The sequence below is a fragment of the Mustela nigripes genome, chromosome 1 (genome assembly GCF_022355385.1).
Source record: "Mustela nigripes isolate SB6536 chromosome 1, MUSNIG.SB6536, whole genome shotgun sequence".
In the NCBI taxonomy this organism is placed as follows: Eukaryota; Metazoa; Chordata; class Mammalia; order Carnivora; family Mustelidae; genus Mustela; species Mustela nigripes.
In genome coordinates, this window is record NC_081557.1 from 219,676,603 (window position 1) to 219,702,363 (window position 25,761).

Sequence of the window (25,761 nt, forward strand, 5' to 3'; positions counted from 1 at the left end):
TCATGATATTTGTTATGCTCCACAAATAAGTGAAACCATATGATAATTGACTCTCTCTGTTTGACTTATTTCACTCAGCATGATCTCTTTCAGTCCAGTCCATGTTGCTACAAAAGTTGTGTATTCATCCTTTCTGATAGAGGCATAATACTCCATAGTGTATATGGACCACATCTTCCTTATCCATTCGTTCGTTGAAGGGCATCTTGGTTCTTTCCATAGTTTGGCGACCGTGGCCATTGCTGCTATAAACATTGGGGTACAGATGGCCCTTCTTTTCACAACATCTGTATTTTGGGGGTAAATACCCAGGAGTGCAATTGCAGGGTCATAGGGAAGTTCTATATTTTTTATCTCTAATGTATGATAAAGAATTTTCTCCGTCTATGGTTCATTCCCTACCATGAAAACATTTTAGCAATTTTTTTTTTTTTGCATGGTCCTCAAAAAAACCACTTTAAGTTTCTAAATTAAGACTTCCTTCTTTGGTTTAAAATAATATGTGGTTTACAAAGTATTTCATCTTTCTTTAAAAAAAAAAAATGACTACCTAAGCCTCAAGTTCCTCCCTATTAGATGAGAATGGTAACATTACTCGAGAAAGGTAATTACATGAGAATGGTAACAAACCTGGCAACGTGAGGAAAGTGTCCACAGTGATGTTTTGGGAATAGCAAGTGCTCAATAAATGTTAACTATTATTATTATAATAACCCAGGAGGCAGACATTTGAGATTTTTAAAATGAGGAAAATGAGTCTTGGTGAGGTTTAAGTAACTTGCCCAAGGCCATAAAATGGACTGACACCTGAGTTTTAACACTGAACTAATTGAAATGAGCCATGGTGGTATTTCAGTAATTTTAAATTTTATAAAATGTTGAGGAGAAATGAGGCTCAGGGCAATAAGATACCATCTATGTTTATATCCAGCATTATTTTCTGTTTTCTATTAATATCTATTAATCTATTAATATTATTTCTAGTATGCTATATGTATGATTTTATATTATATTCTATTTTATGCATAGAATCATGTAGTTTATGATTTATAACTTTATATTACATTGTTATATTTATGATATACTCAGTATGAAATGATGAAATTTTATGGTCAATTAATAGCTTTATGCTCTTTTTATAAATGATCAGATTTCACCTTCATGAGTTAGGGGAAAATGGAACTAGGAACTCATTCTTTACTTCTTTCACTCAAAAAAATGTGCATTAATCATCACTAGACAATGATATGGAGGCAAAGGAGACTCACAATTGAGAAAAACATTAATATAAAAGGTCCCTGGCTTCTAGGAGATGGTTTTCTTGTGGGGAAAAAAACATAGAAACAGTTCATGACAACCCAATAAAATTGCTGCCAATGTAAATATGTAGGGTCCTGCAAAGAAGCCCGCACCTAGCTAAAGAAGCATGGGGAGTTGGTCCAGGGAAGGTTTCTAGACTATCACTCACTGGTTTATTCAGCCCATGGTTACAGAGTTCTAATTATAAGCCTCATCCTAGTTAAGGTCCTGGAGACACATACTGTGAACAAAACATAGTCCCTGCCTTTAGTTCGGCAAATCACAGTCCTAATGAAACCCTAGAAAAGAGCTCTTTAGCTACTACTTTAGTAAAGATTCTAGAAGAACTGAAAATGTTTGCCTTGTCTCACTCTCTTCCTTTCACATTTAATTTAATCAAAACTAGTCTCCATCGAACTTTAGTAGAGCAAGCAGCAGAACAACCTGGGAAAATTTATCTGTTAATTGGGTTGATTTAGGCCATGTTTTCCAGCACAGTATAAACATAAGTCGAAATGCTCCCTAATTAGGAAGAGTGTGAAACCCGCAGAGAATACCAAGTTCTCCTTCAAGTCCTGGGGGGACCCAGCCTTCCGGATGCTCCTCAGAACGCCTCACATCAGTAATTCAGCATCACACATGATGAAGCACTCAAGCTCACTCTGTGTGCAGCCAATTTGTAGATGTTATTTTCTCTGCATTTTTCTGTTTATATCTTTAATTAGAATTCTGAAAGTTTTATCACATACCTTGATTTAGCCCACTTTGTACATGATTCCAAAATTCTTCACCTTTCTAGCTAAATAAATAAGATCATGGAAGAACCATGAAAACCATTATTTTCTAACTGCCCAAAAATTCCCCACAAGGAGACAAGTAAACCAGGATATTGTTACTTAGGTGAGAGTAACTAGCAGCAAGCTTCATAACATAAAATTCCAAGCCCTCCCTTAGAGAACATCCTTACTAACACAGCTTTTCCTTGTTCCATTAGGAAAGGGAAAACAAACAAACAAACAAAAAACCACTTTTCTTTCAAGAGCAGTATTAAAATTGAGCAGTTTTCTTCATGTTCTCCATATTGGAGAAAATTGAACCACTTTGGCCCCATGTTTCTTACAGTCTGAGTTTTGATTGTGTAATTTGTAAAGCAATTCAGCAGCCTTCCCAACTTCATAGGTTATACGGAGGGTCCTGGAACCTAAGACAGCATTTGGAAAACTACAATAAAAAAATATAAATCATAATGATGTCACTTGATATTTTAGGTCACTAGTATTCTGCTGTCTGTCACTTTCAAAGCAGTAAAGCATAATAAGAGGAATACTGGTTGGGTAACTATAAGGCTGAAGAGAGCTGAGTTTTAGTTTAGGTTTATCCCAAACTAGCAATCCACCTTAGTGCAAGTCCTACAATGTCTGCGAGTTCCGCTTTCCCTATTTATGAGAGGACTTGACTATCTTATTTCCAAGTCCCTTTTCATTGGTAATACTTTTTCAACGATCATTTGTTAATTCAATTAACATCTGCTGAGTATTTAACGGGCCCAACACAGTATCAGTTACTGTGGATCAGGAGAGAAAAAGGTAAAAAAAAAAAAAAAAAAAAACTATGACATCAAATTCTGACCAAAGAGGCAAGACAGCACCGTTAAGCAACCTGGCCATCTTCTCATGGTGACATCTGAGAAAAGATATCAGGCTGGGGGGTCAGTCTGAAACCATGATTAATCAGGAAGCGAACAGACTTGCAAGACAGAATTAGGTGTGCAGCCTTATGCAAGTCACCTTACCTCTCTGGACTTCAGTTCCCTCACCTATAAAATGAAGAGGGTAGGGTCATGTAATAATCTCCATGGTCCTCTCTATGATGTCGAAGGCAGTCGCCGAATGCTATTCTTTCAATTTGTTGAATGCTACGCAGTGAGTGTTTTCATTACGGCAATGAAAGAACCAACTGGCCAGTTAGGAAAGTAAGTCTGGTGACCACACAGCCTGGGCTGCTCACGACAGTCCCCACGTAGGTCTGCTGTCCCTCAGTAATTATTAACAGCACATTCCCTCTCTCAGAGTCCCTCTCCAAAGTGTTCCAGTTTGAATGACCACCTACAATCCTTATCCTGGTAATCAGGCACATAGACACAGCTAATAGAGCAAGATCATAAAACAGCAGGAGTCAAGAAAGGGAAAGACACAGACATTCTAGGACCCCCAAAGTCGAAGAACTAACAACCAGCCTGCTTGATCAGCTAAGCCTTTATGGATGAGCTGAGATGGGATTTTAACCTAGAAGTCTAGATAGCAGAGGAGAGAGGATTTAGTACAACCCGTATAATGATGTTGAACATCAAACTGCTTCCCAGGTCATCTCTCACTTTAATTACAGAACAGTGGTTGGACCTCTTTGGCCCTCCGGGTCATATTTAACTCCACCGTCTACAAATCTATACTGGCCTTCTTTTCCTCCACGTGTCTATGACCCCAATTACTTAAATGCTCTCAGTGTACAGGTCAAGAATGACAAACGTATCCCCTCTCCCCTGTAGATCTAGTAAATCCCTGCCTACCACATTTGAAGACTCCTGCTCTGGGCTCTACCCTTGGCACACCATCCTTTTTGCTTCACATTTTTTCTTTGGGAAATGTCTGTCATCTCTCATCTTTGCCAGAATTAACTTCCAAACTATATTTCAAGCAATTGTGTAGTGCTCTGATATCTCTTGGAAATCAAGCCCTTCTTTCCAAAATCTGGAGATTGCCACTTGGAATACCTATCCCTTGGACACTAAAGCCCAATTTCTCTAAAATGACTATTACAATATTTGTTCTATCCTACTTATCACTCATTTACATGTTGATCTGCCCTGAGAGCTTGGCCTGTGTCTTAATGGATATTGGCTCATCAAGGCCTTGTTTCAGTCTGACAGTGCCCAATAAATACTGTTGAATCGACACGACTGTTGCTTTTTATTCCCATCCTAACATTTGCCCCCCTGCCAGCTCTTCTTATGTTTGTCTCTGAATATAGATGATAGATACCTCCAAGATTTCCAAGGTAATTTAAACTTGCCTTTATGCAATAGACAGACACTCACTCTACAGGAAGCTCAACAGAGAACCATCAGCTGTTCAATTTTCAGTATAAAGCCAACTCAGAACTAGGAGATTCACAGCTATTTCCCCCTTTCCCCTTTTTCTAGCACCGAAGCCCACCGAAGAGATTTTAGCTCCTAACTTTGCCTTTCTCTGTCTTCTCTTCTGCCAGTGACTGCAGGCTGACCTCTGTTTGCTTTTCTACCATCTGTTTTACAAAATCACTCGGCTTCTATTTTCATCTTTGCTTTCCCGCATCTCAACCTCTGAAGCCGTGACCTTTCAAGCAAATGTAGCAATGGTATCAGTGCATCCTCTGATTGAAAAATCAAAACCGAGCCATACATGGTATAATTATTCTGTGTGCGCAGCAGTGGTGTCTGCACTTGCGGAAGACAGATAATTGGATTTCAGATTACTGATAAAAATATGCACATTCCACCTGAGCCCCAGCAGTTTTGTTTTTCTCCCCCCTGGGATCCCAGAGAAACTTGAAACTTCAATTCTTCTGCAGGCTCTCATCCCTACACACTTGGCTTCTAAGTCTGGCTTGTTCTATCTCCAGAAGGTCATCAGCACACCTCTTCGTTCTTTCTCCAGAACTCTTCGCACCAGTCCAGTACTGACCACCATTAGGGTTCATCTGGCCACGCGGTCCTTAACTCCTGCCTACAGTCTCGCCCTCCTCCCCTCCATCTTCCATGCAAACACTGAGCTGCCGTAACACCAGTTACGGTCAAACACGGTCAGTGAGTTTCCCTTCAAACACGGTCAGTGAGTTTCCTTAGCCACCATCATTTCTCTTAAAATTTACGTTACTCACATTAGAAAACCAGAAAATTTTCTATAAAAATGCAGACCCTTAGTTCACAAATTGGGCAATACTTTGTCCAAATTGGGCAAAAATGAGCCCTAGTTCCCACATGAGCACAATTCACTGGAGGTGAAGAGCAGTTCTCCATTAAGACCGGACAGCCGCTGTCCCATTTGCTAGAGTGTTCCTCACTCACATTTGGTTTGATGTCACCTGAGGGGGGGGAACATTTATCAACCCCCGATATATTACCAGAGATGCTGCACCCATTTACACAGCCCAGCTGGTTCCTGGGGACAGCAGTCATTGACACTCACGTGCTAGGACCCTCAGCAGATACAGATACAGCCAAATAATAATGAGGAAACACTTTGAGCGACACTTGAGAGGTAATCCCCTTACATTTATTTGGGGGGTTCCCACAGAGGACCTGAAGTTATGGGTGGCTGTCTTTACAGACATTCTAGTTAACATCTTACGTTTTATCATAGTATCACATCTATAATTGGATATGTGGAGTATATAGAGAGAAGAAGAAAAATGGTAGGGGAATAAAGTTTAATTTCTTGATAACTCTAAGAAGCACTTTCCTTGTCATTTTCTGGATGGATTACTAGCACAAGGAGAAAAAAAATGAAAGTATCTCAGATCTCTCTAAAATGGAATTTAACTTAAAACTCTAGTAGCCCAGTTCTGCTTCATTTTATCCCCTAACTCTCCATAGAATTTAAGTAGAAATTATGGTTATGCAATGAAGGACTCAATGTATAATATTAAAATGAAAATTAATTTGAGAAGCATATTGGCATTTCTAGTTTATAATAAAATGACATTAAAGTTAAGAGAGAAATTAACTTGCTGTCACTACTGACTGCATGTATTTTTGCTTTATCATTCTTCTTAAACAATTTTTAATACAGCTTCAATTTTTCCTCATAAATCAGAATCAAATATTTGTTTCTTCCTCTGTTATTGTTTATAATATTCTATTGATGATAAGTTTTAAGACAACATATCTGCCTAAATTTACTGTAGCTGACAACTGGAGTCAGAATATTGTAAACCACATGCTCATAAGCATTGGTTACTAGGATTTCAACTAAAAAATACTGGAAATTCAGAAAAACAAGATTTTTTTATATTAAAAAGGTAGAGGAGTTGAGGAATAGAGATAGGATAACAGAGGATTATCCAGCTTTTTGGACACAACCCATAAGCAACATCAGACATAAGAAAGGTTCTGGAAATCATTGTTCTTAGAAAAGGGAAACTTTTTAGACATAGAATAGAAGACTCAAAAAGAGTATGTGTGAGTAAGAAGCTCTAGGCAAACATAAATAAGTCAATATACCACTATCGAAATAACATCCCCATATACATTTAGCAAAGGACAGGAAATTTCATGATTTTTTTGTGCAGAATAATCAAAGAGAGACATTTGCGTCCCCTTTATCACTGGCCTGTGTTTCCTCTGAGGATGATTTTCCCTCATTTAACTCCCTTTAATGTGCTGTTTACCTACCTACTTATAATAATGTTTTATTTACCTAAAGAATCATATCAAGAGATTTATTTTCACAACTAGAGAGTTCAGCTCTCAATTTTTATCTCCAGGGAGTTGAAGAAATTGATTCAAAACTGTATTGCATCAAACATAATTTTTTTTAAAAATCACATATTTAAGTTCAAAGATAACTTTATCAAGAATTGAGAAGGGTTTAAAATGTTTCAAGTTGAAGATAACTGTATCTTTAAATAAGTTATGGAATGTTTTTCCTACTCTTTACTAAAAGAGCATAATTACCTTTTTTCTTCTTTAAGAGGAGTAAGGAACTTGAACAGGGAATTTGAATTCTATGAGGATCTCTCAACCACATTTAAGGCCGCTAGCTACCATACACACTCTTGGATTTCTACTGATTATGAAAAAACAATCAGGTAAAACCATCTGTTCTTAAAGGAAGTTTGAACACCAGATCTCAAAGTGGATAGCCACATACACATCTGACATCACACACATTCCCTATAATAGATAGATGCATTTGGACACAGACCTGGTTCTGGGACTTTGGTGTCACAATCCATAATCATTCCTGGATTTTTCTCTATCTTGGAACTGATTCATTTCTTTTCCATATGGAGAATTTTGTCTTCTTAAACCCTAAGCTGCTTCTTTCTCCCACCCAGTTAACTTCTACCTCATTCTACAGTTCTTGTTGTTACAAATGATAACGATGTTTTCCAGCCCTGAACAAGCCATTCAAGAATATCAAAATTAGGGCAGATGTTAGCTGCACTTAGTTATTCAAGGTTGAGTATTTTGTCATTATTCAATTATTCAAGTTCTACGTCCTAGAATTTAGCTTCTTGCCTCAATAGTTAGACATGCTCATTTTTGCTATGCTTTTCATATTTAAAACGTTACAAAGTAGAATTTATCTCCTTAAAGATCTTTTTCAGGTATAACTATATAATGGACTTTAACCTAATAAAATTCATTGGTTTTTAAGGATTATCAGGCTTTGATAAACTTATACAATCACTCAAATTAATCGGTCAAAATGAACCTTAAAGTCATCTTTAACCCCTCTTTTTATTTCATATCCAATCCATTAGCAAATTTCTTTGAATCAACCTTTGAAATATGTCCAGAATCTGCTTGTGCCACCTGCACTGTTACTACGTAGTCCAAAACCCCTGTCTTCTACCAGCACTCACCCAATGGCCCAGCTGTTCTTCCTTCTTCCACTCTTGACTGAAGTACAATAGCCAAGTGATCCTTAATAAACAGAAAAGATCATGCCACCTTCCTGCTCAAAAATCCCCATCCCACTGTCACTTCTATCCTATCACATCTCTTCCTACTCAGAAGAAAATCCCATCTTAACCATGGCATGCCTGCCCGGGCTCCCAGTTTAGCTCTTTTTCATCCTCTCTTTCCCCTACCCACACCTACCCTCACTGAGCATCTTGCTCTCTCTTGACCAGACCATCCACAATCCTTCTGAGCTCAGTTCATTCGTTTGCTCTACTGTGAAATCTCCCAGATACTGGCACGGATTGCACTCTCATGCCATTTGGGTCCAGAGGTCACCTCATCCGTAAGTCCTTCCTAGCCACGGAATCCAAATTAGCATCTCCATTGTCACCTTCCATTAATTCACACTGATTTTGTTTCTTAGAGTTTTGAGCGTAAAACAATTAGCATGCCTAGTGTCCACTGACAGGGACAGGACAGAATGGAGACTGTAGCCAAGACCTCATGAATTCATTCAAAAAATATTACTGTTCCTTTGTGCCAGACATAGTCCTAGATGCTGATATAATTAATGACAAAATAAATAAAAACAGCTGGCCTAAAGGACCTTAAATTCTAATCAAGAGAAACAGATAAGAATAAACAAGTGACATATAGTTAAATTATGGCAACTGTTATGGAGACAAAAAAGCAGGGAAGGGGACCAGGGACTATTGATGGCATAAGGCAGAACTGAGGGTTTCTGGCTCTCTGCAGAACAGGCAGGAAAGCTTGGGTGAGAAGGTGACATGTGAGTAAGGGCTGGATTTGCCTTGATCACTTGTGATTGTCTACGGCCATACCACCCTGAATGCGCCCGATCTCGTCTGATCTCGGAAGCTAAGCAGGGTCGGGCCTGGTTAGTACTTGGATGGGAGATCACTTGTGATTCCCACTCTGATGGCAGCTGTTGAATAAATATTTGTTGAATAAATGAATAAAGAAAATGAAGGCAGAATTTCCAAACACACATCCTAAGTGGCTTTCTTCCTCTTTGGTACTGCCAATGCCATTACGACCACACGACCAGCATCAACAACAATCAGAGCAAAAAACAGTGTCTGTATTACTGTTTTGACAGAACCACCACAAAACATTATTTGATAAAGAAAAGTTACCATGCTTTAGCAAAAGCAACACAGAGTCAATGTCACATAATTCCTAAGAGGCTTTTAGTTCGTATGCTATCCATACATAAGGCATATGAAGCTCACATATTAAATCCTTTTAGTTTCAGAAATGGTTTATACCATAACCTGATGGGAAAACTATTTTAAATATTCCTGGATGTAGTAGATAGTAACAGCATTACACCTCCTCTCTGTGGGAGTAGGCGCATGACATACACCTGAACAAGCAAATATGTACCATCCCCTCTCTGAGTGTCCGAAAGAGGTGTCCTTACTACCCAAGGAAGAATAATCAGTGCCCCATCATTATTTTTGATAGATAGATGGAGAGTGTCACTTTTCCTTCCTTAGCAAGGAAGAAAGCAATGATAAAACTAAAAGCACTAAAATCCATCTCACCCAGCATGTAGACAGAACAACACTAGTCCCTAAGCACCAGCAGCATGCACAGATGACAGTAAGGAAAAGGAAGGGAGAGAAGAATCAGGCCAGGAGGAAAATAAAAAGGATCTTCATGGCTGAGCTCTTAGGTCCAACCATACCTGAAGCTATACCCATATTTCTACTTGCTCTTTTCAGCTTCAGAAGGTGAAATGGGTCCCTGGGATTTGTGCCTAATGGGGGGCATATGAACACATTTACAAAAGTACTTAGTTATCACAGGTGTCTCAGTTTCACTTAATGCAAATATTAAAAAAAAAAAAGACTACAATTCTCTTGTGTTTTAAATGTAAAGGCAATCAGTCTTTGATTTTGCTATAGTATATGCGATGTAGTATATCATTTTTCCCACAGTTAGAAATGCAAGAAACCTAAAAAAAAAAAATGAAAGAAAGCTATGAAACTGACTAATAGTGACTTTATTACATAATTCACATCAGATGACTATTTACATCCTGCCAATGACTCCCACTATTGGTTTATAATAATCCGGATCTGGGTGATAGTCTTCAGCATACCTCTCACTATGAGGTATGACTAAGCTGTTTGAATTCCATTTATGCAGTTTCTTAACTTCCATGCTTAATACTGGAATCTACCCCACATCAAACCAAAACATTCTCATCTATTTGTAAGCAAGACACGCACAATATGTAATAAAAAATTATTTTATTTATTATCAAGAATATTCAACACAATCATGCCATTTTATTTCTGGCCTCTAGTGATGCAAACATGATTTTCCATAATAACTATGTTTTCTAGAGTGAACTTATTTTTGCATTTGTGCTTTAAGAGAGACTCCCGCAAACATGATAATGCCCCAAATGAACACACAATGAGAAAACATCCATTTATGTGTCTTGTATCAACACTGGAAGACTGGAAATCCCAGGATTCCCCCAGTTACTAGACATCTATCACACATGCTCACGGTTGGGTTGCCGGAAAACAGAAGTATTAGAAACAGAGATATGTTTCTCAATAGACAAGTCAGGAGGCATGTTTATTTCCCACTCCTGTATATCAATTTATCCACGCATCTGATGTTGGCTCAAGGATGTCATGGCTAGACTTCAGATGCATCAAAAAATAAGGAGATCCTAAAATCCTTCAGGCTGAGCAACAAGTCCTCAGAGCAAAGATCCAAAGTCCTAAGAAGATAAGCTCACTAAAGCAAATTTAATTACTTTCCAGTGAGAGAACCCCAAGGAAGGGCTAGTAGACATAAATTCAGAAGGTCACCTCTCTCCTAGATGTTCGGCCAGTAACCGAGCTGCTCAGTTTAGCTCATCCCGGTGATTTATTAGACTTTCACAAAGTGTGAAAGAAAGAAACAAACTGAATGACTGAAAAAAAAAAGTTAAAAAAACAAAAAACAAAAAAACAGTGCTTAGTGATAGGACCACATGTCTTACCCAAGGAGCTATAAGTAGAAATTGATTCTGTGAGTGTCTGTGTGTGTGTGTGTGTGTGTGTGTGTGTGTGTGTGTTTTCCTGGAATCTCCTATTTCAACAATTTAAGTCCTACAGAAAAGAAGCACTCATTCATGAGAAGTGAGAAAAAAAATCCTAAATAACTAACGAGTTTCTTTTCAGATGATGATTCATCTGTGTGACTTCTGAAAGGTAGATCCTCACAGGAAATAATGGGTGATTCAGTCATTTCCTAACCTATTGAAGCTCTATCACTCACTATTCATGATTATTTCCACCATCAGCAAAAACCAAGGAAGGAAGGGAGGGAGGGTGAGAAGACGGGAGAAGGGAAGGGAAAAGAAAAGGCTCAAGGGAAAAAAGATCAACCTCAAACTCTCAACTCGAAGTATTGATTCCCAAATTTCATATCAACACGTGCCAAATAACATTATTTTAAAATGACTAGAAAGAAAGGTTTTAATCACACACTCACCAAAACACAAGACCGTCTACCCAGAAAGTGACTTTTACAAACTTAATAAAAATGAAATCTCAACACAGAAACAAATGCCACAAAACTGGAAGAATAGTTTGTGAAATGACTGCCACAGCTGTGTTGTGGTTTTAAATAAAGCTTGCAGAGTTATATTCCTGAGGCTTGGTAATTGAAATAATTTGCTTTTCTACATGTATAAATACATAGTGTTAATCAGCAGCTTAAATTGAAATTGGTACAAATATCATGAACTGAGACTGTTTGCAAATCATCTCTGGATTCAGGCAATTCACAGCAAGTCTTCTCCATTAGCACCACTAATTGAAATTTGTTATGTAAAATTACTTTCTCTCTCATTCCCTGGGGGGGACGAGGGTCAAACCAGATGCTGTGTGTTTATTCAGGGGAAGAAGCAGGAAGCGGTTCCATTCCCACAATGGATAAGATTGTGGTCCTTTGCTATAAATCAGTGGAGAGCTGCTGCTCCCACCTGAAGCAAGAAGCCCCCAGATGGAGGCATTCTGGCCACAGGAAGCCAAAGGTGCTAATGTCATCTGATTTAGGAGTTCACAACCAAAGAGTAAGGATGTGTAATATATACCTGTATAATACCTAAACAGAGGCCGAGAGAAATAGAAAAGGAAGCCGCTTTGATCCACGGGCAACAGTCACAACAAATGTGCATTGTCCAGAAATACAAGTCAAACTGTATTCGTGTTTCAGAAAGAGCAAATCCTTCCAATTGAATTCTCCCTCTATCTGTAGCTAAGCCCGGGATCCTTTATTACATGGCTTTCAGATTTAGCATAGTGCTAACTTGCAGAAGAATTATGTAAGTATGTGTCTTTCTTCCTCTCTTGATTTTGCTAGAAACTGTAAATCACAGTCTGCCATGATATATTGAGAACAATAGAGATATAATAAATGGTTGAATTAAACATAATGACTTTAGTGCCACAAATTGTTGGGAAACAGATCGTTTAAACAATCCACCCAGTAGGAAAGTAGGAATGGGTCTCATCTTTCACAGAGAATGTTCCACCAACAATGAGGTATAGGAGAGAGCTGGCATACCTTCAATCTCAAAATCTTGATATAAATCACTAGAATCCGTTCCTTTGCAAATCCCCTACCACTATGTTCTTCGTCTCTGGAATCCAAAATGTGCACATTGGTGTTAAGGCAGCTTCTGCATCAGACTGACATTATTCTCCCAGTTGTCCTCATCGAACCATGCCATAGGCATGGTCAAGGCTGGTCACTCCCAGGGAATTGAGGCTACTGCAGCTGTGTTTGCTCAAGACAGAAAAAACAGAGGTGCTGGCGAGATCCTTAGCACAAACCACCACCAGGCCCCAAACTCCCACATTGAAAACTGGTTCTTACCAAATCAACTCGAAGAAGTAAAGATTCCCTCAATAGCAGAAACCATAGTTCTAAGAATCACTATGGTTTGATGACACTGTCACTCCGAAATGAATCTTCTTCCCCGGATCAATGTTCTTAACTTCATAGCGCCATGTTTTCCTCACAGTGAGGAAAGAAAGGCATTTGTACGTTTTCATGGTGATGGTACTCATTTTCCAGTGTTCCACTGGTTTTGAAGAATCCTGTCTGGCCATTCTCTCTAATAAGTACATCTGCCTATATGTTTGCCTTACCTTAGTGTTTTGTCTGTTTGTTTGTTTGTTTGCTTTAAGAGTTTTTATTTGTATGAGAGAGAGAGAAGGAGGCAGGGAGCGGCAGAGAGAAAAACATCAGCAGACTCTGTGCTCAGCACAGAGGCAGACACAGGGCTCAATCTCACAATCCTGAAATCATGACCTCAGCAGAAAGCAAGAGTTGGATGCTTAACCGACTGAGCCACCCAGGTGTCCCGCGTTACCTTAGTTTTTAAATCATCTTTCATTCTTCCCAAAAGTATGAGAATCCTGTATCTAGCCAGAAAATGTTTTCCTACCTTGAAGTATTGGATTGTTTGGGGGATAACCAAAGGGCAAGGGAGAATGAGCCTTTCTGGCCTCTGAATTCCTGTGGATAACTACCATGTGTCTCCCCTAACTTAAGTTCCCAAAGGCTGATATGTGAACACTTTCGTTCCTAACTGCGGTCTAACAAAGCAGCAAAGGTCAGTACACAAATGAAGTGAGACTCAAAACTGTACCATTTCCATTAACCCAAATTCATCTTATCAATAGGCTGGATAGGCTTCGAGTAAAATCTGATCCCCTGTGTTGAGGTCCTAACTCTGCTACTGGCCACTTCTGGGACATCTCGATCAAAAGAACTCACTTGTACACCCCCTTGGTCTCTTTAGCAGCAAAACAGAAATAAGAACTGTAGCATCCTCCTAGGATGTAGAGACCATTAGAGATGGTCAACGCTAGGGTACTTGGAACAGCATCTGGCTCATGGCCATCCGGTAAGTACTAATCATTATTCCTGAATTTAGTTCTGTTTTCTCAAGAAAACACAAATGTGCTGAGATCTTTCAAAGAATTGGCTGCTGACTGGGGGATAAGAAGAATCCATCTTGAAACACATTCCACACAACTGAGTTTGGAAAAAGTCTGCAGAAGCAGAGCAGCATAGAGCGTGAGATGCTCTCACGTCCCGCCCCCGGAGCACAGCACCATGAAGAAAAATGATCAAAGCCAATGGGAACCGATCTTCCTTTGCCCATATATTTATACAACAGGTTGACAGCAAAAGGTGTTTATAAAACATGTTGACAGCAAAAGGAGTATTTGTTAAAATGTTCTAACAGGGAGAACAAGCAGGAGTTCCAAAAAGTATCTGAAAAGAAGCAACTCTTTGCTTCCTAAAGCCCTGAAAACCCTGTAAAATAAATGCCCTCATATATTCCACTCTTCTGGGGCCATGGTTCTCTTTAATATCCAAGCAACAGGACTCCAGTCTCTGTTTGCTTGGGGAAGTCCAGCATTGCTGCTGTTATTTCTGAGTCCTGCTGTGTGAGGTAGCCTACATTTTCCTGTTACTTCTAACCCCATTTCATCTCCCAGCTAGATCCTCAGTGACCCTGCCCTCCATCCTCCCTTCCTGGGGATGCACAGCCCAGCCAGGGTGGAGAGCCCTTCCATTCTCCACAGTGCACCGGATGCCAGCAGTCTCTGGGAGCTGGAGAGGACCCTGGGGGGTGGGGAGGGAAGGGGGGGGCAGAATCTAAAATGGACCAAAAAAATATATATAAATTATGTTCTCTGACACATTCAGTCCTCCCTGGGTTTTTTGTTTTGTTTTGTTTTCTGTTTTTTGGATGTTTTGTTTTGTTTTGTTTTTCCTCTCTCTCTGACTGCCCATTCCCTTCAGTAAACCTCAGCCTTCTGCTGCCTTGGGCCATCATCCTTCTGATGGCCCCCCCCCCACTCCCATATTTCCTTCCAAATTCCAAAGGCCCAGACTTTCCTCAAACTGCCAGAGGTCAGTCTAAATTAACTGTCACTTTATTATGCAGAATAATCCAGCTCTTGCTCTCTCATCCTCTCCCTTTGGGAGCTTACCTTTTGGGGTTTACCTTTGTATAATCCAGGGTCCTTAAGGTTTTCCACAAATAACAGTTCTTTCCATGAAAAAGTTATATTTTTCTTGTAGGGTGGGAAATACAGACTCAATGCCTACAGGACTATTTGGATCTCTCTATAGATACACAGATATAGACAGAGACACACAGAAAGAGATATACAACACACACATACACACACACACACACTACACATTCACACACATGATACCTAGTTTAAGACAACAGGACTATGGCAGACAGAACAAGCCATTCTAAAAGTTGTTAAAAGATAAACTGAAGAATATTAAACATTCTAAGAGTTTAAGCTGAACTAGATTAGAATCAGGCACTGCCAACCCCTCAGTGGTTAGGAACACCCAGTGACAGGGCCTGGGAGAGATGTTCACTGAGAAAAGGCAGAAGCAAAGCAAAAACATTATTAACTGGCTAGAGTTTAAAACCTAGTTGGCTGTCCTCAGGTTTTGACTTTGTAACCTTGAGGCATTCATCAGCTTAGACTTGGGTTTGCTTACACAAGATCCAGCTCAGTCTAATGGTCTTATTTAATTAATTCAACCGGGTATTTAAATTAAAAAGATAAAACACTCTAGATACACTGTCATCATAAATATGTGGACTTTTTAGTCGGCCAGATCTGGCTCCACATCCTAGGCCAACCAGGTACCTGCTCTATGTCCTTAGACAAGTCAAGATCCTAGAAACCTTTCCGGAACTCATTCCTTACCTGTAAGACAGGTAACCACATGTGAAGTTCATTGGCAGGATTAAACGAGACGAAAAGTAATTAGTACGCTGTGCGGATCAGAGTAAGCATTAGTAAATAAATAAATGAATAAAATAGCTAATCAAATTTAAAACGAAATAAAATAGTCGGAAGGGGGTGACAAATAACAAAACATATGGGGAAGGAGAAAAAGCAATGAAAATGGGGATGCCTTTCTTCTTAGCTGCAACCCCCTCTACTGGGAATCCCTCCAGCTCCCAGAGAAGAAGGGCAGCCAGCAGAGCCCAGCAGATACTGAGGAAGGAAGGGTTGATATTTGGTTAATACCCGTACAGTTGTACCAGAGAGTAAAGTATTTCTGAACTGCGTTGTAGCCACTGTCTTAGACACCAAGAACAAAATCCCGTCTAGCCCACCTACTTTATTCTTTCCCTTGACCTTCCCATGTTTTGGTAAGTAAAGTTGAATGCCCGGCATTCCTGCTCAGGGTTTCTGAGCCCCTATTCCAACTCCATGGGCCAGTACCCGCTCTACTCCATTGCTGCCCATGCATGTTGTTAAATATTTTCATTACCTTCACTAAAGGCAGAAGTGACCCAGGGGTTAAAAAGAATCAGCAGGAGAAGTACCAGGTGGCTTGGTCGGTTAAGTGTCTGACTCTTGATTTCGACTCAGGCTGTGATCTCAGGGGTCATGAGATGGAGCTCAGCCCTCAGTGGGGAGTCTGCCTGAAGATTCTCTCCCTCAGCCCCTCCCCCACGCACATGCTCGCTTTTTCTTTCTCAAGCAAATAAATCGTTAGAGAGAGAGAGAATCAGCAAGTGTTTACACCACTATAGGTATGACTCTATTCTTCCTTCTTTCTAGGTTAGTATAGAAGAAATAAAGAATTGTTAAAAATTGTTCTGAAGTTGTAAAGTTTCATCACTTCTACCTGAGGGACAAATGTATCAACTTTTTCTTTGAAGCCAGTAGAGAACACATCCATGGAACTGTCACAGACATAAATGAAACCTATTTCTTCATGTGTCAATTGTTTCTCAGATTCCACCTGGAAGCAGTCTGCCACTTCCAACTCAATCATTTGTGATTTTAAATATGCTCCTTAACTTCCATGTGCATACACAGATTCATAGATATCATTTGTGAAAGTCTCCAGAAATGTGAGGCATAGACTGGTCTCCACCATTTTATATGTGCATTTTCACCATCACTGTTCAAAATGTGATAAAAGTAGGAAGAAAAGAGCATCACATGTCATCCTCGAAAAGGCTAATTCCTATGACTGTTTAAACCCTTGAATAACTTATTCAACAAGGATTTTTGAAAGCCTTCTGGGTGGGAGGGAATACATACTTGAAGTGAACTTGTCTATGACTACAAAGCCTTCCTCTCCAAGAAAAGTTGTATTAAACCTGAAAGACGTAATGGCCAACCAGGTGAGCTAAAAGTGTCACCGCCTCCCATCCATGTGTCACAAGGCTCATCAATGACATCGCTCTTCTCTGCTGAACCTGAGCGGGACTGAGAATCCCCAGAGAATGCTGCGAAGACACCATTATCATCAGTCTGTTAGAATTAAAGGCAGCTATGTCTTTGAGCTAGCTAAGGCATCTTTAATAACCAACACGGTACCTGACATAAAACAGTCCCTGCGAAAATGTTTGGTGAATGAAGGATTACGGAATGCCTGCTGAACGTCTGAATTATTCTGTTGCACAGAAATGGTTAGAGCAGACATTTGGGACAATCTCTCTGAACACACAAGCAGCCTTACCAACCACAACAAAATTATAAATAAAACCCAAAGGAATCCCTTGTTGAAAGCATCCCTGTCACAAAAAAAGAAGTCCTGAAATGAATTCTGTAAACAGATCAATAGGAAGTTTCAAATGAATCGGTCTTGTAGGAGTAATCAATGGCAGCTGAGTGAGAGATGGAGCAGGCTCCAGGAGAACAGAGTGTTTATCTTTGAGCAGATTGCCCGGCCTTTTAGGGCGAGGGAGAAAAACAAGGCTGAGCGCTATTGTCAAGTTAGTTGCAAGGTCCACCTCCCAGTGCATTGGTTGTCTGTTCACACAAGGTAATTTGTTTACTAAGCTCTCTCTACATTTGCAAGGCAAAAATCCTGGGCTTTTGTGAAGCTATACCACAGTCACCATGACTAAGGAATTCAGCCACAGAAGAAACAGCACCATTATTCAGCGGGGACAGGGGGCACCCCTTCCAACCATATAATTTGCTAGAATTGTTACAGCTGAATGGTTATGTCCCACTTAATTCAAATGTGCCCACGTGTGAGTCTAAAGCAGGGATTATTTATAGGAGCCAGCTTTCACTGTCAGAGAAGCTTCTTGTGACTACTCTAATCCTTATGGTGCTCTCCTTCTCTGAATTCCTAAATACTTCCTACAGTATTTCGCTGACTCATCTCTGTTGGACTGTTCCATCCAATCCCTATCCTTCTCTGCCCTGTTCCACTAGGCTGACCGTAGAGACCGCACCGCTTTACCTGGGTTCCTGAGCTTTCCGACTTCTGGTGGTTTTTGGTCGGGTGGAGACAGAGGTTAGGATCTAGGTTTTCTGGACTTCCTCCCACAGGGCAATTAGAGTAGTACTGAGAGCAGTGCTTCTCTGGACAAGGCTGTAAGTCCCAGCAGGAGGCATTTCCCACTGTGGCAGCCAGAGCTCTCTCGCCCTTGCTCTCACTCTCACTCACTCTCTCTGCAGAGTCTAGAAACGGCTTTCTAGCCTCTGTTTCATAAGGCACATGGCTCTCCATGTGACCTCCTTTCAGTGAGGCAACCTTACCCACATATTTGCAAATGGTCCTTTCATTTAACTCTCCTCCGTTTTGTGCCAGGATTCTAGTTGATATACAAAAATATCACAACATCTAGCATTAGCTTTTACTGCCTTTTGGTATTTTCCAATGCATATATGCATTATAATATAAAAAGAGAAATTATATACATATAATTTCTAACTTAATTGTATTTCCCCAAGACAAGAACTATGTCATATCCTCTAAACAATGTAAGAGTTAAACTGAGTTCAGAATTTTCCATAATTCTTGAATTTTCATTGCCAGGAAGGGAACATATTTGAGCAGAGTTCTAACAACAAATTACAGTTAAAATTTGTTAAGCACTCATTATGCGACAGGCAATTTCCACATAACTCTTAATTCCCATAGCTACCTTGCAAGTCATATCATTATTTGCAGGAAATGCAATTTAGACTGAGATGCATCTTTAAAAAGGTCACACAAGTAGGAAGCTGTAGAGCCAGCATGCAGATCCAGGGTCATCGGACACCTAAGTTCAGGCTCTTTACCAGGATTTGACATCAAGCCTCAAAAATGAAGTGGGATACTCCTTCTGTGATCAAAGACTCACTTTAAATAGAGCTGCCCTCTCATTAGGTACAGAGCCCCCCAAAAGCCGACAGTGATGCAGGAATTAATTCTAGAATTCCACTCAGGAAAAACAAATATACAAAAATCAGTGTTCCTGAGCATTATTATTTTGTCTTCGTTTATTTTCTCATGTAGTGCTTTTCAACCTTAAAATCATCTCTGGTGATTCAGGCACATTGCATTTAGTGCTCTCGATTTGTATGTTGTATTAAACATTCTATATCCTGATAAGAGTGAATATTATTTGCACAGTGTCTAGTGTATTATAGGCACTTAATAAATAGTTTAATCCATTAAATTGCTATAGAGCTTTTTTGTCATAGAAAATCAAAGCCTGTATTCAGCATTTGGAGAAAGAACATCTTATCATTCATGGCCAAATAAGAGTTTTGATGATTTGATGCTGAAAAGGGAAACATGGCAAATTTTCAGATGAGTGTAATTGCATGCTGGTAATTACACAGGTCTGATTTCATTATAGTAAATGCTAATTTAATGTCTGATTCACTTTTCTAACTGGCACTAAAAATGCTTTTACTTAACATGCAATATTAGATCATAGGATCCTGAAAGAAAATACAAGTCTGTTGACTTAGGGGCATTTCAGGATAAGCAAAGGACATGCAAATGATGGCTTACATAGAAAAATGGAGATTTTAGGGAAAAAAATTAAGTTCTTCATAGGTTTTGAACCATGGACCCCTTTTGCATTTTTATGAAACATATGGACTCCCTTCTCAGAATAGTAGTTTTAAATAAATAAAAGACAAGGCATTATAAAGGGAATTAATTATGTTAAGGAAAACTATCAAAACACTACAAGAATAATTTTGTGATACAGAAATACACTTCACTGTAAATATATTAACTGTCAGTATGTAGAAACATGTCCAGTAACTATGGGAACTGTTAATCAAATCTGCAAAAATGAACCACATAAGATTAAGATGATGATTGATGTATGATTCTATCAGTCATGGAGTTTCACACAATTTCTGTGGTCCATTGCTTTTACCCATAATGGAAGGACTTGCTAACTTACAATTAGCGGGATGTCATTTTTACTCCGATGGAGGTTTACTGAACCCCCGATTCTGTTGGTGGAGCCAGGTGAAGAAATCCTGTCTCGGCAGAACTTTTAAAGAGGAAATAGAATAACCAGAAATAGAGGAAGGGGGAAAAGACTTCCTTTCTCCAAAACCAAGCAGAGAGAAAGTAAGAACCGTTCAAGCGGAATTACTTTTACAGCCAAATATACCCTTGCTCCGCAGAATAAAATAAAATGCTATTTTTAAAAAATAAGTTAAAATAGATTTCAAGCAGACTGCCTCATGAAAGTCTTTGAAAAAGAAACACACTGGATTTTTAAGTGATTGACAGCATGGAGCCGCTTTTAATTTTTCTGATGTATATTTCATCACAAAAAGTGAGTGAAAGTTCAAAGGAAAAAAATGGTAGGACTACTCATTTATTTGATATTCATGATAAAAGCAAATACATTTTCTCTACTGGGAACCTGAATCCGGATTATTAACATTCGTGCAGTCCCAAATTTGTAGTGATGTTACAGGCTGTGTGCAGATAAGCCCATCTGCTCCTGGCCAGTCAACCTAGAAAGGCACTATTCCATTGCTGGGTGCGCAGCAAAAGGATTAAAGGTCAGCAGAAACACATTGGCTGGGCTCAAAATCAGCAAGCTGGAAAGTAACTCCATTTAGACAAACACTAAGTTACAGTTCTAATTAAAGTAACAAGGTGCTAAGATCTGTCCCATGGGGTCCTGCTAGAACAGATCAGAGGGGTCCATAACAGATGGGAATGTATAAGTTACTTCCTAACAGGAACTGATAGTTCTGGTTTAAAAAAAAAAAGTCCAAAATGGAGTGGCTTACGTTCAGCCCCACGTCACCAAAAAGACTTACTTCCAGTTTCAGCTCTGGAAGAAATGGAATCTCATGCCAGTCAGTCAGGAATCACTTGATCAACACTAGTCACTCCCTGCTCTCCTAAACAGAAGTGGCCTTGTGAAAACCAACCTGCTTTTTGGCCTAGTGTAATGTCCTTGCTCCCACTCCCTTCTGCCTATAAAAGTCTTTCCTTTGGTACATCTCCTTGGAGCTCCTTTGTATCTGCTAGATTGGATGCTGCCCAATTTGAATCCATTTTTCTTCAAATAAACTCAAAAATATTAATATGCTAAAAAAATAAAAAATAATATTAATATGCTAACCCTAACCCTAACCCTAGGCCCACAGTGCTTTGTGTCTCAGGTTGATTCTCCTAATTTCCCCTCTTTTCCACTTCAAACTGAACTCAAGTTCAACTGTCAAACCAGAACTTTAGGGGTTCTTAACCTTAAGTAAAGCATTTTTAATACAAATCCCCAATTCCTCTGGGTCCCCAGATGTTCTCTAGCCCTGGTTTTATTTCTTCCCCTTCTTTTAAAAGAGTAGCTCTTAGGCAGGAAATCTTAGCCCGGCAAAGAGATGTAAAGTCTACAAATGTATTTCCAAGTCACTCAGTCTCAGAGTAGACACTGAGGAATGTTCTGAGGTTACAGGCAAAGAGCTGGACCTCAGAACTGTTAGGATGAGGTGGGAGAGCATCGAGAACCTTCCTGAGAAAGTGAGGGTAAGAAAGACTCTAAAATGGAGACACGAGGGCCACGGGAAGCTTGTGTCTTTGTCTGGAAGGTCACCAGGTTCCCTGCTCAAAGCTCTCTGGGTACAGAATAGTTTGTGCATGTTCTGCCTGTATTAATGGAGCTTGTACATTTCCCACCATTGGTGAGTATCTTTTCATCTACCATGGTCCCTCTTTTAAGAAGCATAGACCTTTCCCCTAGATTCAGATCTTTGTCTCTCCCCAAGATGACAATGAGCAATGTTTTCAACATTTTTATTTAATAAAAATTACTATTTTAAGCCTTAGGTCTTTCCTTAAGCAATGTCTATATTTAAACCAATTATTTGGTTTTCTTTTCTTTCTGGACATCATAAACACAAACATGAGGACTCAATGATAGTAGAGTAAAATCTGGTCAGATAGGCCTCATGTTCCTCTTAAACCTGGACCTCAGTGCCCTCATTTCTACAAAGGGATAAGAATCATCATTAAAATGTAGTGAGGAGATCACAGAGAAGTTAGTCTAAAACTAGTTAATGGTTCCTTAAGTGGCAATTCCTGAACCCATGTTAGTCCAAAGGGATGCTTTCATGTATCAGTGATAAAATTGAAAGAAAAATATGAGGAGGTTTTCATAAGGCAAAATTTATCTGATTAGAATATTGTCTCTTATTCTCAGATTATGATGTACTGTCTACATTTTAGGATAGAGCTCTTTCTTTCACAAAACCATTATGATCACAGATGATAGATTTTTTTTCTCCTTAGCCCTGATGTATTTTGTATTGCAAAATGAAAATAGGAGCCAATGTCATGCTATGACTCACTTTCCACTTTTTTTTTTTTTTTTTAATTAATTGTGCAATCTCAGAAGTGCCTGACCAGCTCAGCTGGAAGAGCAGCAGCAAGTGACTCTTGATCTTGGGGTCATGAATTCAAGCCCCATGTTTGGGTGTAGAGACAACTAAAAAATAAATAAACTTTAAAAAACTGCACATCTCCTTGGAGTGGAGAAATCTGGAAAGTCTAGCTCTTAGCTGTGGGGTAGAATAGTATCTGAGCATAGCTGAACTCTTGAGTTTGCTTTGCAGCCCAGAGGAATCATGAGGAAACCAAGCAAGTGTTACACATTGGAAATGAAGGTCAGCCCTACTCCTGCCTGTCCCTCAACAGCCTCTCCCCGTCAGAGGGCATCAGCAGGTAAGCTGTCGTGCTCCAGCACCAGGAACTGATGTGACCAGTATGTCCTTTGCATCCGGATGAGCTTTGCTACAGAATAAAGTGTTCTCCCACACTCATGCTTTCTTGCCTGGCTTTCTTCAGCTCAACAGGTCAACTTCACTTTTTCCTTAATTTTTTTCCTGAACACTTAATTATTCCATGCCCATTTAAAAAGATTTGGAGAACACAGAAAAGTACAAATAAAGAAAACAGAAATTGTCTCTAACTCCACAATTCAATAACAATCAGTGTTACCATTTGACTCTTTTTTCCCTGCCTTTGGTAATTCATATATTCTTCCGTGGAGGCGTAACTTAGATCACACTCTAGCATAGCTGACTATTCTGTTTGTTTATTATTTTTTTTATGGGAATATGAAAAGAAACTTTTCATGCTATTAAGCATTCTCTGAAATCACTGTGTTAATGACCACAGAATGTTTCAGTGTATAATATTTTTCTGTTATTTAAAAACAGCCTAGGGGCACCTGGGTGGCTCAGTGGGTTAAGGCCTCTGCCTTCAGCTCAGGTCATGGTCCCAGGGTCCTGGGATCGAGCCCCTCATCAGGCTCTCTGCTCAGCAGGGAGCCTGCTTCCTCCTCTCTCTCTCTGCCTGCCTCTCTGCCTACTTGTGATCTCTGTCTGTCAAATAAATAAGTAAAATCTTTTAAAAATTTTTAAAAATTTAAAAAAAAACAGCCTAGGGCGCCTGGGTGGCTCAGTGGGTTAAGCCGCTGCCTTCGGCTCAGGTCATGATCTCGGGGTCCTGGGATCGAGTCCCGCATCGGGCTCTCTGCTCCACGGGGAGCCTGCTTCCTCCTCTCTCTCTCTGCCTACCTCTCTGCCTGCTTGTGATCTCTCTGTGTCAAATAAATAAATAAAAAAAAATCTTTTATTAAAAAAAAATAAATAAATAAAAAAAAATAAAAAAAACAGCCTAATGGAATTCTTTTTTTTTTTTTTTTTTAATAAATCTTTGGGAGTATCTTTGTAAGCGAATGAGTAGAATTACTAAGCCAAAAGGTATGGAATTTAAGATATTCCATGTAGCCTCCTTACTTTGGACTTCCAAATTTGCATCTTACTATCAAGGTAAGAATGCTGGTATCTCCAATATTGGTTTTCCACCTTAACTACAGTTAATTTGAAAACTAGAAAGTCAGCATCTGGCTATTTTTATGTCTTCATCATAAAAACCTACGGAGGTTGAACATTTCTGGTGTTTATGAGTCATGCCCATAGTTTGGCCACTATTGTACAGTTGACTTAAGTTTTCTCAACCAAATGTTTTTCTGTGCCTTCCAAAGGGACAAAGAGGAAGAGAAGCTGATATTCAGAATGGACAATATGGTATGCATCCAAGTTTACGCCAGTATTGCAGCAGCTTTGGGAATGATGCTACTAGGCGACCACCGAGGCTTCTCAGTAAACAGGCATTCTGGAAGCCAGTGTGTTGGTATCCAAAATCTTGAGCTATCCAATATAGTCCAGTTGAAGGAGACTGTATGGACAACTTAACGATCACTCTGTAGTTTTAACCTTCTACTCCTTAAATGGATTTACCAAAGATCAAAGGAAGCCAGAAATGGTAGGGGGGATTTAAAAAAAAAAAGGATAAACCCCATACTCACTAGTAGTTTCCTGCTTCTTCCTTTTCCAAGGATACCTGCTTCTTTATGTAGGTGGTTGTCTGATGTCAACTTGTTAAACTGCATTTTTTTTAGGAAAGTGGCTAATTTTTCAACCATTCTTGTTCATTTTGGTATTTTTAAAAGATTTTTAAATTCTTGATTCCTTAGCTTTCTTCTGAAAGAAATCCCTTTACTTCACTTGAGAGAAACCCTGCTGCCCTCTTTTGACTGGTATTTGTCTTGCAAATATACTAGCCATTTGTTTTTTTACCAAAGACATTATTTGAAAAGAAATTAACTTATATTAAACCAATGCAAAAGAATAAAAGCACTGTCCTAACTGGGCTAAGTAAGATAAAGCAGCCACCTATTTTTTTTTTTTTCCTAACATAAATGTATTCAATTGCATGGAAGATTCAGGAGATGAATAAGAGGGCAATGAAACAAAATAATATTCATTCGTTTTGTTTGAAGAACAAATGAATGAATATTATTTTCAATTAGTAAAATAATAATGAAGATTTCAACCTACACTCAATACTGTTTAGGAAAATATCCTATTATAACTAGGACACCATCTTTGGGTTTGCAAGGACTTCTGACCTGATCTAGTCATTACAGTACTAGAAATAGTATTAAATTACCTGACTAATGTCTAATATGTGGAGTTAAGACACAGCACAATATTTGGGTTTGTACAAGCTGCCTAAATAGAAGTAAAAACTTTAGCTCATGTATAGATCTTAAATTGTCTAAACATTGTGTTTAGGTGAGTTTCAGATGGCCCACAATTCTAAGTTTCCAGAAAGTATCACCATTCAGCTTTAAAACCTTGACTGAGCTAAATTGCCTGGGCCCGAACTTGGCTCTGGATTTTTCTGCTGCTTCGCTTAAAACAGACAATGCTCATATCAATCTCAGAAACCGCCACTTCATTTGCCATGAACCCGTATCTCATGAACATGCAAAGGCATATATGAAACACGGATAAGGCCCTCCCTACAGGTCTGTACACTCACAGAGAAAGACTAATGCTAATTCCCAGTAACACACATTTGGAGCTACTAATATGTATTTAACAGAAATTGCACCTACCACTTTAACAGTTAAG

The 25,761-nt window shown here is 39.2% G+C and overlaps 1 protein-coding gene and 1 pseudogene across 2 annotated transcripts in view; one reads left to right on the plus strand and one right to left on the minus strand.

Annotated features, from left to right (window-relative positions):
• The window catches only part of KCNIP4 (potassium voltage-gated channel interacting protein 4), a 1,175,184-nt gene that overhangs the window by 1,090,265 nt on the left and 59,158 nt on the right, over positions 1-25,761 (minus strand). The window lies entirely within an intron of this gene.
• On the plus strand, positions 8,792-8,918 carry LOC132008463 (5S ribosomal RNA; annotated as a pseudogene).